This window comes from Conger conger, chromosome 2, assembly GCF_963514075.1.
Source record: "Conger conger chromosome 2, fConCon1.1, whole genome shotgun sequence".
Classification (NCBI taxonomy): Eukaryota; Metazoa; Chordata; class Actinopteri; order Anguilliformes; family Congridae; genus Conger; species Conger conger.
The window spans coordinates 14,884,038-14,902,144 of record NC_083761.1 but is presented as its reverse complement, the minus strand read 5'-3'; positions in this window follow the sequence as shown (position 1 = coordinate 14,902,144).

The window sequence follows — 18,107 nt, the reverse complement described above, 5'->3', positions numbered from 1 at the left end:
GTTTGGTGATCAAGACGTGCTAACTCACTGGAGACTTGGATGACACTGTCAGCATTGCCTAAGGAGTCATATTATTATTAGCGACCATACATGTATATTTATTTCTTTAAATGTGTAGTGAGTAGCTGATAAATCATTGTCCTGAGTTTGTACATCACATGTTTTAGCCAATTAACACCAACTTGGTTGTCCTTTGAAAATGTGTGAATATTGTGCGTAATGTGTATGCAGACTGGATGGCTATGAATTATATCTTAAAGAGGCTCTTTGCTGCAGACGAGTGATTTAGATGGCTCATAACTTAAGACTGTACTAGACACTTTCGTTATGAATGTGTTCAGGAAATCCACATTATTTTATGAGTGATCGTAAGAGGCATTTTGAGAGGTTCTTAGTGTATCGGGAAACCCATCACGGTTCTCTTAGGTTATGCGGTTCTTTAGGGTGGAGGCAGCTCATTTTGCCACAAGGTGGCACAGAAGGGAACTGCTGAGGCTGGGATTGCGATTAAAGGGGAGCTGGAGCTCCCAGCCTACCAGGGGGATCAGTGATCTCGTACAGGTGTGTGAGATGGATGGAGCCGCGTTCCTGGTGAAAGTATTCAAACAGGAACTTCACGTTAGGTTCACATTCTTGAATAGTTGGTGAAATTAGAATTGTATTGTAATGTAAGCAACAATTAGACAATTAGCTATATCTATTTCCTGAATAGAGTGGAATTAGATGAAAAATGGGAACTTCTGCTATAAAATGTAAAATATTTAAGTCAAAATGAAATTGTAATCACAGTTGGAAGTGGGAATTGAAGAACAAGTTCTGAAACCATTCAGTGTGATTACATCCAGACAGGCATATGCCTGTTGGCCAAAAATATGCTTTGTTAAATTGTAATAAGGTTTAATGGTTCGTAAATGTTCACAAATCTGTATTTAGTTTAGTTTCAAAGCACTCCCTTGATGTAACGTTACTGCTCTCGAGGGCTCTCTAATGCAAGTAGTAATAACACAGTTTTTCCACTAGGAGGCCTCGCTACACCAAGAAACTACTGAATAAGCCCCACGCCTCTCCTTCTGTTTAGTAAGTAAAGTAAATTCCTTTAGGAAATTAGGTCAGTTTAGTTTCTTCAGTTAGGTAGACAGGCTTGTTGTGCAATATTACGTGTGGATTTAATTTATCTTGCGTAGATGCTCGTAGATGTGAATTAATGCCAGTGCAACACTCCTCTGTGACTTTTAATAAAACCATTAAATGCAGATTTGTGATTCCTATCATTAACTACATAATACTCAGATATGGGTTTGATTTGTCATGTAATACATGAGTTTTTCTAATATGAATCTAGAAAGGTGAGTCACATAACTACCAGATAATCCATACTTATGCAATGTTGTCATGGAAACTGCTGGGGGGCGTGCCGGTAGCACTCCCAGTTCAGGTATGTTTGTTTCAGAGGATTAGGTGAACAACAGCAAGTTTGTGGAGAAATAATAAAAATTACCAACAAAATTCAGAGCCTGGGGCCCAATGCTTAGCCAAATTATTCAACCAAATAATTTTTGGCATTCAACACCACTTCCAGAACTAAATTAGGAACCAACTTAGAGGAGTCATATCAAGTTTTACGGAATGATTTTTTTAGGTGAAAGGGGTCCCAGGACTCCTTGCTGATCTTGCTGAAAATAATAATTCTGACCAGAAAAAAAGAAGAAAGAAAAACGCACCAAAAGTACAATAATGTACATTAATTCTATAGAACAGCTACAATGTTCTATACAATATAAAAGACATATAACATATTTGCATAATAATATACATTATTAATAAGTTCAGAGGTTTTGGAATATGTATGCTTATACCTTGAATCATTCCATCAGCAAAACACTGTATGTCCCCAGGTCTATTGCCATTTGGCAGACGCTCTTATCCAGAGCGACGTACAGTTGACTAGACTAAGCAGGAGACAATCCTACCCCAATGCAGGGTTAAGGGCCTTGCTCAAGGGCCCAACGGCTGTGCGGATCTTATTGTGGCTACACCGGGATTAGAACCACCGACCTTATATTGTGTATTGTATTTCATATGTGACTCAAAATAGATGACCGGCATCTATATGTGTTTTAAACCACAATGCGATGGACAATATAATCTTACTTCTGGAAAAATTAAGAACTTTTAGGTTTATGTGTTGAAAATGATAGAGATTCACAGATATAACTGTCAATTAACTGCCATTTACCCATTGGTTTTGCCACATTGTTTACAGTAGGATATTATCAATTTCCAACATTATGGGCCAGTTTTACAAACATAGATTAAGCCTAGATCGAGTCTAAATTCAATTATGATTGGAGATTCTCCATACAAAACTCATTTCAGTTGAGGACTATGCTTAATCTGTCTGTGAAACCGGCCTGATATCTACTCAGAATAAAAATATAAGTTGCATATCTTTATTATCTGGTCTGTTTCAAATGAATCGACTGAACAGAATAATAGACAGTGGTTTAGAGGACATAGTGATATTATGGTATCACTATTATTATGTGTATTATGTGTATTATGTGTAATATAACACAGCTGAGAGTTGCATGTCAGTTATGAATGCCACATTTCTGCACCAGCATTCCAAGTGTAGTGAGGGTGACTGCTTTTGTTTAGCTCATAAATAAAGATAAACTGTTTAAAACAGGGCCAACAGAATAGAAGCAATCCCCTTAGAAACAAATGCATCGAATAAGCCAAATCAATAGAGTATGAGAACGAAAACAAGCAGGAGCAAATGCCATAATAAAACATCATGCATTACTCAAGCTGGGAATAGGGTCAGTTTTCATTAATATTCAAGGCCCAGGAATTGTCATCTCTCAATATATCATGCACAGTATACACACATGGCCCTATTTTCGGCAACATCGTTACATTTTCACACTGCCCACCCGCCATCCTTTGTGCGATCCACTCAGGAAAAAAAGGAAAAACAATCCTGTCTGACTCATGGAAATCTAAAATTGCCACATTGTGAGAGCTCTATGAATAGCCAGTGTCAACTGGCAGCTTTGTCCCTGGCTGGCAGTAACTGAATATACCAAGGACTTTGCCTCTGTATAAGCCCCATCATTCACCTTATGTTCTGTTAGTGACAAGATTTGGGTATTTTGTTTTTCCCTTGCAGTGAATTGGAGCTTCTCGTTCAGGTCAATAGATTGATTGACGGTCTGCTCAAAAAGAGATGACAAGCTTAAAGTGTTCCACGGTACTTGACATTGGTGACTGGATGAGAAACAAATGGGAGGTTGGGAGTTCATTGTTCTAGTTTTCTACAAAGAGTTGTCAGGAATAATTTTATATAAAAAGGCTAGCATCCTCAATCTGAGTCATTACATATTTTGTGACAGGTTCTGGCTTTGCAATACACAGCATCCAGGCATTAAGATGTTAATGTGAATCAGGGGGTAACAGGTAATCCTTGTACAAATGGAAATACCTTTTAAGCAGGGTAAATCATTACAAAGGCAATCATACATTGAATAGTATGTGTGCAGTGTGTGTACTGAATGCATGGCCACATGGTGAGAGAGTAATAGAGTGCAGTAATAGAGTAATAAAACAGCTACTGGCCATTTCACCCACATTTTTGTTAGTTCTTCCATATAGGCTATCACCCACATGAAAGCATTTTTCCTTCTGTTTGAAACAGAGGGTCTGATCAATAAAGTGGTAGTTTGGATACACATGCAGTCTTTTTCTACAGAAGCTGTTACACATGAATCAGCTGCAACTGACAGATCATTTCAATATGTGGCTAACCTATGACATTTCAGGTGACATTTCGCTCCGGTAGCAGAAATGATTTAAAGAAATCAGTACAGTGTCTTTTGTTGTTAAAAGGTCTTTAAAATGAAAAAAAAAACAGACATCCCTTTGTTGCCAGCATTAGAGGAAAGTTCAATGTCAAGCTCATACTATCAGAATAAAAACCAATGTATATTCTGCCGCTCTCTGTATTACGCAAATAAACGCCGGTGAAAACTGACCTTTTCTGCTCTTCTGTCTTCCCAGGGGTGTGTCACGCCATGTGACACAAGACTACCTGGAATATTTGTTTGCTTATTTCCATGTTTAGAAAAGTATTAGCCAAAAAAGCTGAAATTTGTATGCATCCATCAAGCACTTTACATGACACAGTGATTGTAGTGCTACATGCATTCCTTACATTCCTTTATCAAATCATACTGTCATCAAGTATCTTAAGATATGATAATACCCAAGTATTGGCATCTTTATTCTTCACCGCCAAAAACAGTATGCAGCACAGACACAGCACAAACAGAATCAGTGAATCACTAAATATTCAAATTAGTATACAGTATGTGCTCCACAATAATTACAGTGAACCTGTGCATCAGCATCAATTCTTCAATATACACTCAGTGAGCACTTTATTAGGTATGTATTAGACTTATTGATCTTCTGCTGCTGTAGCCTATCCACTTAGAGGTTTGATGTGTTGTGTGTTCAGAGATATTCTTCTGCATACCACTGTTGTAATGTGTGGTTACTTGCATTACTGTCACCTTCTTGTAAGCTTCGACCAGTCTGGCCCTTGTCCTCTGACCTAACGTTTTTGCCAACAGACCTGCTGCTCACTGGATGTTTTTTGCACCATACTCTAGAGACTAGTGTATGAAAAAATCCCAGGAGATCAGCAGTTTCTAAGGCACTCAAACCACCAACATCATTCCATGGTCAAAGTCACTTAGATCACATTTCTTCCAGATTCTGATGGTTGATGTGAACATTAACTGAAGCTTCTGACCTATATGATGATTTTAAGAATTGCACTGCTGCCACATGATTGGCTGATTAGTTAAACGCATGAATGATTGGTGTACAGGTGTTCCAAGTGCTCAGTGAGTGTAGTATGACACTATCATTACATTCTGAATTCTTGTAATACAATTGAATCTCTGGTAATCGACAAGGTACTATACTATTTTTTATATCAAGATTGAGTTTCCCTTTCAGAAGGGTAAATTGCGAAATATTTTCTTTTCATTTATTTTAATTGGGGTCCTAGCTCAAAAACTGGGTCAACTGGTTTTCTTGTCTTGTTTAAAAAAACTTTTGTTGTTGGAGTTGAATTAATTATGTTAGAGTTCATTTGTGAGTTAAAAATGCTGTGTGCTTTTAAAAAAGGAAAATAATAGTGTTTCAGAACAAAATCGTTTTTAATATGTTATCATTTCAAACTTGCTTTTTCTTTGCAATGGCTCCCATTTTCCTTTAGGAGGATATTTAGGAGCAACAGTGTTATCTCATCTGGTCAAACAGCTGGCACCACAACAGCTAAAGGAAGTCTCCTACAGTAGCTTTGTCTGGCTTTAGGTGGAAGTGGGTGACAAGCCTCTTAAATTGCAGGAAGTTAAACAGGATCTGGCTTACTGGGTTACTGTGAAGGAGCATCCATGGAACTCTATCTTTCTACACTGTTGGGGCTATTCGGTGAAGTCAGGTACTGGGTTTTAGAGGAATGAGAAGGGTCAGCCATTTTGAATTGGGATGGGGGATTGCTTCATTTGGTCTGGTCTTTGGAGCCTCAGTTCTTTCCCCTCATAAAGCAGTAGTTGGTTTTATTCTTCTAAACAAATGTCAGAAATCCATGGATATATGATGATTTACTTTTCCTACCCATTTTGAACTGAGGGACTAATACATGCTCTTCAGGTCATGCATAATGTAGGGAGATCAACAGTAAGTATATTCAGTCAAGCATATTGTGAAATAACATCAATTTGTTTAACCAGAACACTGAAGATGTCCCTGTAAACTAAATGTAATACCCGTGAAACAATGGACTGCAGCTGCTAGAGCTCCTTGTGAAAAATCTGATTGTTTATGATTCAGATGTCATGTGTCTTAACTGTCTTAGTATTGTATTTATAGTGAAAGAAGACTGACAGCCAATCAGATTATGGGCTTTGAAGAGGGTAATATTATAGTGATTGCCATGCTGTTCCACATATTACAGATATAGGTGACCTAAAGGCCTACAAACTAAAGGTTATTATCAGTTACCTGGTTAAGTTTAAATGGTATCCCAAAAAATATCCCAGGACAATACATTGTGGTCGCCAAAAATAACCAGTCGCCGTTTCATGGCAATAAGTACAGCTTGGATGATGTATAGGTCAGCTGAATCATGATTTTTATTTATTTATTATTGTTTTAGTTTTATACCTGCAAGCTCAATTTGCTTTAATTTAACTGCATGTATTCCGTTTGTGAACTTCAAACCTATAATTTGTCAAGTTCACAAAGCACCGAATTCCAGCCTTTCCTCGACCCATAATTAGTCAGATATGAGTAGGAGGGTTTAGCCACACCTAGCCAGCAGTCTACAAGAGAATAAAGTCCTTCAGGGCTTAAGATCAAACTCTTAGGTAACTGATGCTGATGATCGCATCGTTTACGGTCGAGGCGGAAGAAGTAAACAAGGAGTGGAGGTTTTCATTTATAATTTAACATTGCAGAGAAACCTTATAAATCAAACCAATATTTTTTGTGAAAGAAAAACGGACGAAGTAAGGTGAGTGTAAACGCTTTTCCCCCCTATAATTTGTCATGAAAATGTAAATTATCATGATTCTTATATGGTTTGCGGAAGTAGTATTAAAATTAAATGCATTCATTAATACTACTATGGCGATGATTATTTTGCTGCTGCTTTTATTGTTAGCAATCATGTAGATGATAAATTCCGTCATTTTTAAATCTGAAGCAGGTAAATATAGTGATGTTTTAGAACAAAATCTATTTCTAAATCGGTCGGATCTCTCCATAGTGTCTCCACATTATTAACTTCAGTATTGCCATGCTTAATAAAACACCGTCCCAGAAGTCAAATATGAAGAAAGGCGATTGCGCGTAGTCTATAAATGACACTAGATGGCACTGCAGAAGTAAATTCAAATTAAATTAGTAAATTTATAATCAGTGTCAGTGAGGAAGTAATTTAGCCTATTTTATATAAGGTGTTTTCAATGGGAGAATGTAAGCTACCTTTTACCAAATACAAATACAGTTGCTGTATTTTCATAATACACTTGATATCATACTTTAAAACCACCTTTGTTAACAGTTTATTAATGCACTGTGTCTTGATGTACAAAATACTGTACTCACATTTTAAATAGAATTACTGAAAATGAAATGCATGGCCAGTAAATAAAATAAGAATAAATGCAGTATATGCATACTTCACATTTGAAAAATAATTAAAATGAATATGATTAGATCCAACAGGCTTCATTCTTCAGCACCTTCATGATGTGCCTGAAATAATCCCTGTTGACTGGCACCGTGCCTCCCCAATGACACTAGAAGTATCATGTAGAGATACAGTAAGCATACAAACTATTGTCCCAATGGTCCATATCATAGACAAGCTATTCTAAAGTGAAAATATAAATGAAATAGAATGTGTCATGCTTCTGAACAAGGGAGCTTAATGTGACATACTGTTTAAGGAATGCATCAAAACACAAAGAAATGGCTCAAGTTGAAATACTGTGCGATTCTGAGAAGCTGTGGGTGTGCTGTTACCACTGAAAGAACAGTGCCTAAACTGAAGAGGCATATGTTTGTCACTAAAGTAGCATCTGAGTCAGGATTTCATTCTTTGCACACAAATGATACTATGATGCTTGAATGTGATGCAATTGGTTGATTCTTTACATGTAAAGTGGTTCTGTATCCATAAGAAGATAATAGCAATAGTGATGTGATTGCCTGTGCTATACATGATTAACATATTGTCTCAATAGTGTCATATCCAACTAGTATTCCATCTAAATCCATAAAAATCAACTCTCTTGCATGTCTATTACACTGAAACACATACACTCGTACATTGTTTGGCGGAGCTGTTTTTGGTCCCAACTGTAAATCCTTAAAGATAAAATCAGACAGACTGGATTTGTACTGGCTCTTGTCTTGTAAAACTATATTTGATGGCTTTGTAAAAAGTCTTTATATGAAGCCTTGCCCCTAATTTGTCATTTCCGTGCTGCCATATACAATTTGGTGGAATTGCCACAGTAAATCAACCAAATAACTCTCAATAACTCAATAATCCTATAAATCATCCATGTGACTGCTGCATCGCACTGCATGGTGTCCCTCATTAACTCCTAGGTTTTGCTGAAATGCTATTGTAGTATTGTTGCTTGGTAACACATGCATACAAAAGGCTTCACTGCGGTTGAGACCACAAAACTAGGATCGTACGCATCACAAAATGTCTGTCATCCAGATGGAACAGAGTGCGACAGCCCAAAAGGCATAAGAAAAATGTGGGACCTGGGTTTGTGAGCGTGCTTACCCACACATCGAACTTACGTAACGCGGTCGACTGGGCAGATCCTGCAAAGGCAGATTACCACAAGCGTGGCTTGGCTTTTGCCATCTGTTTGTTTCTTAGAGTTTGATGCACCGCAGTTCAGTGCCAGCAGCTGTGTACTGTCACATGAAAACACTTTGGTCTGTGTAAGAGGATCACACCCACCCATGGTCAATTCTGCTCACGCGAGCCCACCCGCTTAGTGGCAAATACACATACATGCAGCTAACCGGGAAGCGTGATGCTAAAAGAACAGCAAGGCAAAAAAATGACAAAAACAACATTCTAGTGTGTTGTTCAAGCAATACAAATATCGAGGGAGTTGGATGAATCTGCCCTCTTGTTGAAGTGCCTCTTTGAGTCACGTGGATCTAGCGCGTAGCTAACAGCTGTGGGAGAAAGAGGGTTTGTGTGTTTATATGCTAGTCCTTCAACTTGTGCAGGGCTGACACCTGTGTGGTAATCAGGAGAGGGAGGAGGGTGGGGAGTGCTGTGTCCAAACACATAGGAGAGAACACCCACCATAGCACAGCCACCAGAATCACCATCAAAATGTAAATGAGTGGCTCCTTACTGATTAAATATTGTGCATAATTTATAACCTGCAACTGTCCTGATATTTTAAAATCTTCCGGAATGACGATGAGGAAGCATTTTTGCAGTGTTTGCAAAGGTGTGTTTGTGTGTGTGTGTATGTGGGTGCATGCACTTGTACGTGAGTGGATCTCATGTAACATTCACTATAAATCACACATAGAACATGCCACTTTGTGAAGTGCATTAGACAAAAATCAATGGTCAATACATTCAGCCTGGCCTACACCAGTAAGCTTAGAATGATGTATTTACAGTGGCTGAGGCTCCCATACAGTGGAGCCACTAAATGGCGACTGGTCTACCAGACTTTTTGGCGCCTGATGCCATTATGCATTGGGTGTATACATTTTTGTGGCTTAATGTTGTTATATTACATATTTTTAGCTCTAGCCATGAAAATAATATTTTTTCGTCCCTAATTTTGAACAAATCAGCATTAGAGTAATTCAATTTTCACAAGACACATTCTATATGGAAAACCCTTGAGAATCAAGAATTGCAACATCACTGTCAGAACACAGAAGGCAAGGGTACATCCCCAACAGCATATGTTAGTCCAGACTCCTAACTATAGAGGCCCAAGAGCAAGAGGTGTGCCCTTGAAATGAGGCTCCAGGTTTCTGTTATATCCAAAAGCTGCTGTAGCCATGGGAAAAGAAAAAAAACGTGGTATTCTGGGCACACACTGTGCAATATGACTGCAAAAGGTTCTGGGAAGTTACTGACTGGAGAGGAAAGTTTAGCTGTATATCATGGTGGTGCCAGTAAAGCAGACAATAGTTCAACTGCGACTGGTTCCTTTTATTGTACATCTTTTATTGTACATGCACAATTGCACACATCTACACAGAGTTTTTTTTAGCCAAAGCTAGCTAGTCTTTCTGGAGCTAGCAAGGTCAGGAAACTTCAACATTGCACATTGAAACACAAAAAAGGAACTCTAAACAACAGTGGCAGGGTAGTCTATCAGACGCTGGGCTTGCAGCCAGATTGTCGGTTCAAATCCCAGACAGGATTCAGCCATTGGACACTTGAACAGAGCACCCATATGACTTCAATAAATATCAAGATGTATAAGGGGAATATTTTGGATAAGTGTCAGCTAAGTAAATACAGTCAAAGCGTATTTGCTCCTTGCGTCTTGAAAAATAAGAGAGCATACACTAAGGAGTGGGATTTCTCTTTCTTCAAGGCAAATACATTTAGGTTTTAAGGAAGGATAAATGAATGCATCCAGTAGCTTTTAAACTGGAATGAACGTTCCAATTTAGGATTGTAAGAGGTGATATTCACACTCTGCTTTGCTTTGTCTTTTATATGGTCAATTATATACTATAGTGTATGTCTTATGGGTGATTTCACACTTATGGGTGTTTTCCTCCTGCCTCGTCAACATCTCTGTCACACACACCCACGCACACACACCCACACACACACACACACACACACACACAAACACCTTTTAAGAGGAAACGCATCCTCAGGAAGCGTATGTTATCACCTCATAAAATAATGCTGCCAGGTCGGACGCTGAACAGTATGTCAGAAATCTCACACTAACGGCACGGGCCTGTTTCACACATCACTGTCCTAACGAACGAAGCACCGCTGGCCCTCTCACGACGTCCCCTCTACGGCGACAGTCCTAACGAAGCACCGCTGGCCCTCTCACGACGTCCCCTCTACGGCGACAGTCCTAACGAAGCACCGCTGGCCCTCTCACGACGTCCCCTCTACGGCGACAGTCCTAACGAAGCAGCGCGCAGCACGGCGGGCGAGCCGGGAATAACTTAACTCCGGGAAGACGCGGTACTGAGATCAGCAAGATGGCCCGTCTCTCAAGGACAGCGGGAGCCGCTCTTCCGGCTTGCTGAGAGCGGGACAGAAGAAATTATGAATGAAGCTCCAGCAGAAAGGCCAGACAGCCGCCTCCTCTGATCTACTTCAAGGTCCCGGTGCTGCTCTCAGCCTCCGTGCCCTTGCTGAAGTAGGAATTTAGTGCTGAGAGAGGAAAACATATCTATCTGTGCACCGATCAGCTTCCCATGTCAGGCCGAACGAAAGACTTTATGAAGAGATTTGAGTAGCTAAACTGTAAATGACTTCCGTATGTTGCATTTTTTGCTAAAAAAGACTTAAAGGGGAATCAAGTGTATTAGTATGTATGGTGCAAAGGAATCACATGTATTAATATGTATGGTGCAAGGTGAGAGTGAGGTTTAGAAGATTGGTAAGTGATTGCACAGTATGGGAGGATGATCTCTGTGGCCTCTCTGGGGGAGTACCAGGCCTGGGTCAAATACGTAATTGTTTTTGATTCAAATACGTTTCTGGGCTCGACTGATCTTGCTGGTGCAACTGAGGTGACCAAGTGGACCAGCAAACAGGGTTTGCACTTTTTGAGAGTATACCACTGGCTCCAATAAGCTCAGTAAAGTGTAGAAAGGTATTTATTATTATTTATTTAATGTTTATTTGAGTAGGGACAATGCCAAGAGACAGCATCATTACTGCCAGCTTACACCAGGGTCATGTAGCTGATGTTCTGCATACAGAGATTATCGCTATTGCTAGTTTCCAACTCCCATCCCTAGTTCGGCTTTTATATGAAGAAAAATATTAAAAATAAGACAGAAAGTGTTAAATGGAAGATGTTAAGAAATATACACACTTAGAATACAAACATTCAAAAGATGTTAAACATAGCACATTGTTGTTTTTGAATCCAAAACAATGATGTACTTCACCCAGGTCTGGGGTAGACACTAGTTTCTGAAACAGGCAGCCTCAAAATCTCTGAAATCCCATAGGAATACTCTTTGATCTCTGTGAGGAGCAATAAATAAATAAATAAACGATGCACCTTAAATTACCGTAAGGGAGTCGAGAGAATCGAGGTGGATAATTATTTCCCATCATTCCCATCATTCCCTCTTCAATGGATATTTAATGCATTTCTGTGCTGTGAAATGATGTTGTCAGGTTTAAGTAAGGTTTGATTTATAGTCACTCAGAGGAAAATGATTACATTTTAACAAAAAATGTGCTGCGTCTTATAGATTTCTTTAACATGTGACAAATTAACATTAAAGTCCAAAAACTGTTCAAAGTCATTTCACTCTCCTTGGATGCATTCCATTTTGCTGCCAAACATGCTGATGGTGTGTATGGCCAAAATGTTCAATTTATGTCATCTGACAATTATCCCAGTCATAATTCCAATGAGGTTTGGAAAACTCAAGATGCTTGGTTCTGTTTTTTGTATTGTGCTCAGAAAGGCCTGTCTGTGTACCACATAATTAAAAAAAGAGAAAAATGAGAGTAAATAATAAATAACTATATAGTTTTCCCATATGTTTGAACATAAAATCCATATCCATGTTGTTTATTATATGCAGCCTTTTTTCTCTATTTTTATTAAGGGTGCCAATAATTCAGGAGCCCACTTTAAGGTGTTGGCTCTCACCTTCTGTATCCTCTCAGAGCCAATGTGAAACACAAACCATGCAGAACATGTTTGTACATACAAACATGATTGCATTATATTAATATTGCATTAATAATAATAATAATTGTTATTTATCCAAAGCGACTTGCATGTACAGTTGATTAGATTCAGCAGGGGACCACCCCCCCGGAGCAAAGCGGGGTTAAGGGCACCCACAGCTGTGCAGATCTTATTGTGGCCCCACCGGGGCTTGCACACAGCCATGTACCTTAGCCACTAGGGTACAGGCTGCCCCAGCATTCACGGCAATGAGAGATGATTGGACCTTAACTTAACCCAGAGCTTAACCCAGGAGTCAATCAAGATAATGGGGACTCAGACGTGAGGAAACATTTTAATCCTGTAAATATATCCTGGAAGCATATCATGTACAGGCAGGCATTTGGGCTGTCCAGTGACCTATAGCAGCTCAGATCAGTAATCATTCTTTAGCCTGTACAAGAGATGGTGTCCAGGATCCTGGGATAAGAAAATGACTTCAGGGAGTCAACAGAGGATATTGGTCAAAGTGTGTTGGCATGGAAGTGTTTTGGCATGGTGTATTTTTCATGTGAGAGGTTACACTGGAAGACAGATAGAGAAGTTGCCTACCTGGAGCTTGGACTTTGAGTTTTGATTCATCTGCCCGGTTTTCTCAAAGATGTCTGTTATCATCTGAGGTCATATATATTCGTTGTCAGTGATACTATAAGTGGAGCAGGTTTTTAGTAACATTTGAAATATACTTCTCTATGTAGCCTTGTGAAAATGCAGCCCACTTCAGGTGCCATATGATCTGTATTATCATTTATAATAGTGCATACTGTGATTTGAGCTGGTCTTTTTTGAAGAGACAAAGAGCATACCTAAAATAGATGGGAACTGAACACTGATCCACAATTAAATAACACTGCTATTGAACATCCCCAAAAGGACATATTTCTGGCTAAGGCAGAATGTTCTGATACAAAGCTCTTCCTATAAACACACATGCTTGGCAGATGTCAATCATCCTGACAGGTGTGACTGTAGCTCTATTGCATCAGTCCATGGTATTGTTACCACTCTTGTAGTATGTATTAAGATTGATTCCAGCTTCTGTTTTAGCCACTTGTGTGTGATATCATTAAATTATTTATTGAGATTTGCATTGAGGTTTTGGACAGTTTGTAAGGAAAGTTGCAGTAAACCTCATAGCAATGCTTGTCGGAAACAGGTCAAATGGAATTCTTTTTAGGAGTTGCAAAGCAGTGTACCACAGTGGGAGCAGGTGAGCTGCTGAGTTGCACAAATGTCAGAAAAACTTTACAACAAGGACAGCAAAAATAGAATAGGGCTTAAAATGAAAAATCTAAATGAACTCTGTTTCTCTGCCACTACTCCGTCTGGAGCAAGGCCAAAGAAATCACTAAATAGATCAACCTATAGATCAACGTTTCCACATGACTCTTTGTCCTTTGGTGGCTTAAAAATAGAACAATTCAAACCCCCTTTTAGCCAGTTATTTCTGTAATCGTAGCATAATCTCTGAATATTAGATATTATGTCTACATTGCCATCGGCTTATTACAGTTAATTGTGCGCTTTGCATTTTAGCAAGTTTTTGCAAGTATTTGCAACTCAAATATTAAGCATGTGAAATTAGTTTTAGATTAGATTTTTTTTTTTTTTTTTTTTTTTTTTGTACCCATAATTATTGCATATTCATTTAGCAGATGGCCTTACCCAGAGTGACTATCACTAAATCAGCCTCTGAAGTGGCAAATGCACAGTTCCCAAATATTAAGCCGTCACTGTCAGCAGACATAGCCGACTCAATCAATTTAAATAATGACAGTATGTGTAGCATATTCTGCGATTCTAAACTCGTTTTATATATTGTTGTTCTGCAGCTAATAACTATCCCGCTCTGATCTGACATTATTACATAAATAATTTCATTCCTAAGTGATTGTAATTGTCTTGTCCTTGCGAATTGGCAACAAAACGGTGCACATCCCTATTTTAGTAGAAGGGAGGGAGTCTGCCCTAGCGTAGTTATCGTTTGATTATATTTCTGATAGACGCGCATTTAAGCAAGTGAAACATACAATAATAAATGAGCGACACAATAAACATTTTTGTTGTTCTTGAAACATACATTTCACTTAGGTGCTACTTGATGCTGATGCGCGCATCACCACACCAGACTGTGCTCGCTACCACCTTGTTTTCCTGAATGAAATCTTATGCTCTGCTATAAATAGAACAGGGTCGTTGACGTCACGATGAAAGCTGCAACCACGTCCGTGCTGTGTGCGCTCACAGATGATTCTCTCAAAGAGCATTTGGATGAGAAAAGGACGTTGTTTTGGAACAGCGAGAGCTGTATATATAGACAGTGTTTTTACATTGAGAAAAAGGATTAACTTTCCGCAAGCTGGGAGATAACGTTGATTACGAAATGATATTTCTGCATTTCCAAAGCTAGTGCCGGCGGGGTTCTATTGTAGGGTAGGCTAGACTAACTACAATCATTGTATGGGACACTTTAAAGTATTTCTTTGAGTTCAGTTTTGGGTATACGAGAACAAAACACACAAACCCCAAGGAACGGTAGGTGCTTTTGTCATTAAAAAAATCTACTCCGCACCTTAGCTAGGCTACCTAGAACAAAGACGGGTGGTGTCCTCGTCTAATTTAATTTTCTCAGCTGTCTTTAGTGTGCAGTCCGCTGTGTGCGTCTTTAGGTATAACATTTCTTAATTAATTCGCGGTATCTACTATTCATTGTTTAACGAAATAATGAATGAATGTTGCTTTCATTTTACCGTTCCACGTAAGTTGGCTATAGTGCAGTCGGGGAAAACTATTCATGCTGGTACAATATATTTATTTCGGTCCCGTTGTATTCACTTGCAATTCCTTGATAGTTGTCAGAGAATGGGCAGTCAATACAGTGTTACAAATTAAAATCAAACCCACATATTTCAATAACATTTTCATTCATGTTAAATGAACATTACCTTTGCTGATCGACCTTTAAAGAATACGCATTAACATTGAACTTACTTGACATTTGTGTTACAAACCTTTTTTAGTTGAACGCCGTGCGGTTTTTTTCGCCTTCTCCTCAGACATACTATCATAAATGTATGAGTGGCACTGGCGCTACACTGGCGGTATCACTGCAGCACCTGTATACATGTTTACATTGTGGTATTTGGCTTGCAAGCGAAAACTGGGTTTATAAACGACGACCACTCAATATTTTTCAACTGCAGCATGTTCATTGAATGATATAACGCTACAGATAATATTCCCAAATTTAATCATATCAACAACGACAGCGATACCAGTGGTTGTTCATTAACAAGGATTTTTTAAAAGGCTAGTTGAATGAACCTCACAAAAATAAAACAAATAAATAAATTAAAAAAGATTAAATAAACATTTTTTGTAGCTGGTTATACCTTTGTATCTTCGAAATTGCTTAAGCCACTCTTTTTCTGCGAAGGCAGATGAATACAAATGCCTACGAGCGTTGGAGACAATCGTTGCCAAATTGTGCGTTGACGTCAGAGTCAGCTTTAACTTCTAGCTGCACGTGGCCCACTGAGTGTCTAACCGTCACTGGGACCTGAAGTTTGTATAAAATGTGTGCCTAAAACCTCTTTTGCAAGCGGTCTGCACATTAATTTTAGCTCAACGTGATATAAAGTTCAACATACACATTTTTCTTACCCCTATAATGATTCTCAAACAGCTGAAAGAATTCCATGGAAACTATGTGAATGTTGGTATGGGGTGGGCTTTACATATTCCAGTTGAATGGGCAGACAGGAGCTACAGAAGGGTAGTTTAGATTAATTTAATCTACGTGGTCACTGTTGGGCACACTTTTGAGATAACTGACTCGTTGTCTTTAGTTTTGTATGTATTCCTCTGGTTGCAATGTTTTTTGAACATGCATTGTGTTTCAGGCAGGTTAAAACACACTGGTTAATTTTCTCTATACTGTTTTATTTGTGCCATGAAGGGAGCGAGTCAGTGAGCTGTGACCGTGATTATGGACTACGAAAGGCCGAATGTAGAAACCATCAAGTGTGTAGTAGTGGGTGACAACGCCGTGGGGAAGACTCGACTCATTTGCGCCCGAGCATGCAACACAACCCTGACCCAGTATCAGCTCCTGGCAACCCATGTACCGACCGTCTGGGCTATCGATCAGTACCGGGTCTGTCAAGAGGTATGAGAATAGTACTGTCCCAGGGTGAGGGATCTGAGGAGCTGGCTAAATGACCAAGCATTGTAGCCTAATGCAGAGGGCCACAATTCCTGTATGCCTTTTTGTTGCTGAATTTTACTTCTGAGTGGTGTCATTTTCACAAGCTATTCCATTAACTGATCATTGTATTTTTTGTCTGTGGTTTCAGGTCTTAGAGCGTTCTCGTGATGTCGTGGATGAAGTCAGCGTGTCTCTTAGGCTGTGGGACACTTTTGGGGACCACCATAAAGACAGACGGTTTGCATATGGAAGGTACGCCTGGAGTGTACATTGTGCTACATTTTCAACACAAAATGATTGTGCCTTGTGTGCTGCATTTCAAATGGCAGAACATTTCTATGACAATTAACAGGACTACACATTATATGAGTGTTGTAGCAGTTAATTGAGAACTAGATCAGAATGAAGGAAGCTTAAATATGATCATAGATATAAGGCTTTGTACAGCTGAAATCTTTCTCAGGGAACAAGTATAAAAGTCTCCTCAAAATCACATTCAGTTATGGTGCTGTCCTTGTTAAAATATATATTTCCTGAAAAATATGCTTGATACTATTTTTGTCCAGGCGGCTTTGTAATGTTGAATTTTACAAACATGTATGTAAAACTATCCATGTTTACATAAACAATGATTTTATGATGTAATCATGCAAGAGCATTTGGGATTCAAAATCAGTACAATGAAAAGTTCTGAGAATAGACATTTAGACCCTTCATATTACAGTGGTATCACCAATATGGCTTGTGCTGTGTTTATGACAGTAACAACAATACATTCCCATTTCTGTAATGCAAGATTTAGGTGAGCTCCATAGGATGGAGTGGGTGCCTGGCCATCTGGCCACCAGGTCATGTGACACAAGCTGCTGGGTGAGGCAGGTGATGCTGGGAGTACATCCACTGAGCCGTAATGGGGGACTGCAGCAGTCGCTCCAGTGTCAGGCGATAACAGCAGAGTTGCAGTTCAGACACGGCTCCGGAGGGAGGCATACACTTTAATAAAGGGACAGGCCGGACAGGCTGCTTGATAACGAGACGGGTGAAGGATCCGCCTGAGATTCTGGAAGCTGTTCACCTTTAAGAGCTCCGTGTCTCTGTTTTACCGTCAGAGTGATCAGGGAACGTTTCCTCCCCTGATTTAGTGCGGTGGTCAGCTAATACAGGGCCAACCGTTTTTTTTTTTTTTTTTTAGATGACTGGGCCTGAATTCTCATGCAGTCTACAGCCACCACCCCTGCCTGCCCCCCCTCCTCAACTCCCCTGTCTGCCCCCCCCCCCCCCCCCCCCCGCGCTTTGGCCTTCTCCCCGTATCAGCAGAATTACTGTCTTCTTATATGATTGCTTCTGTAATATAAATT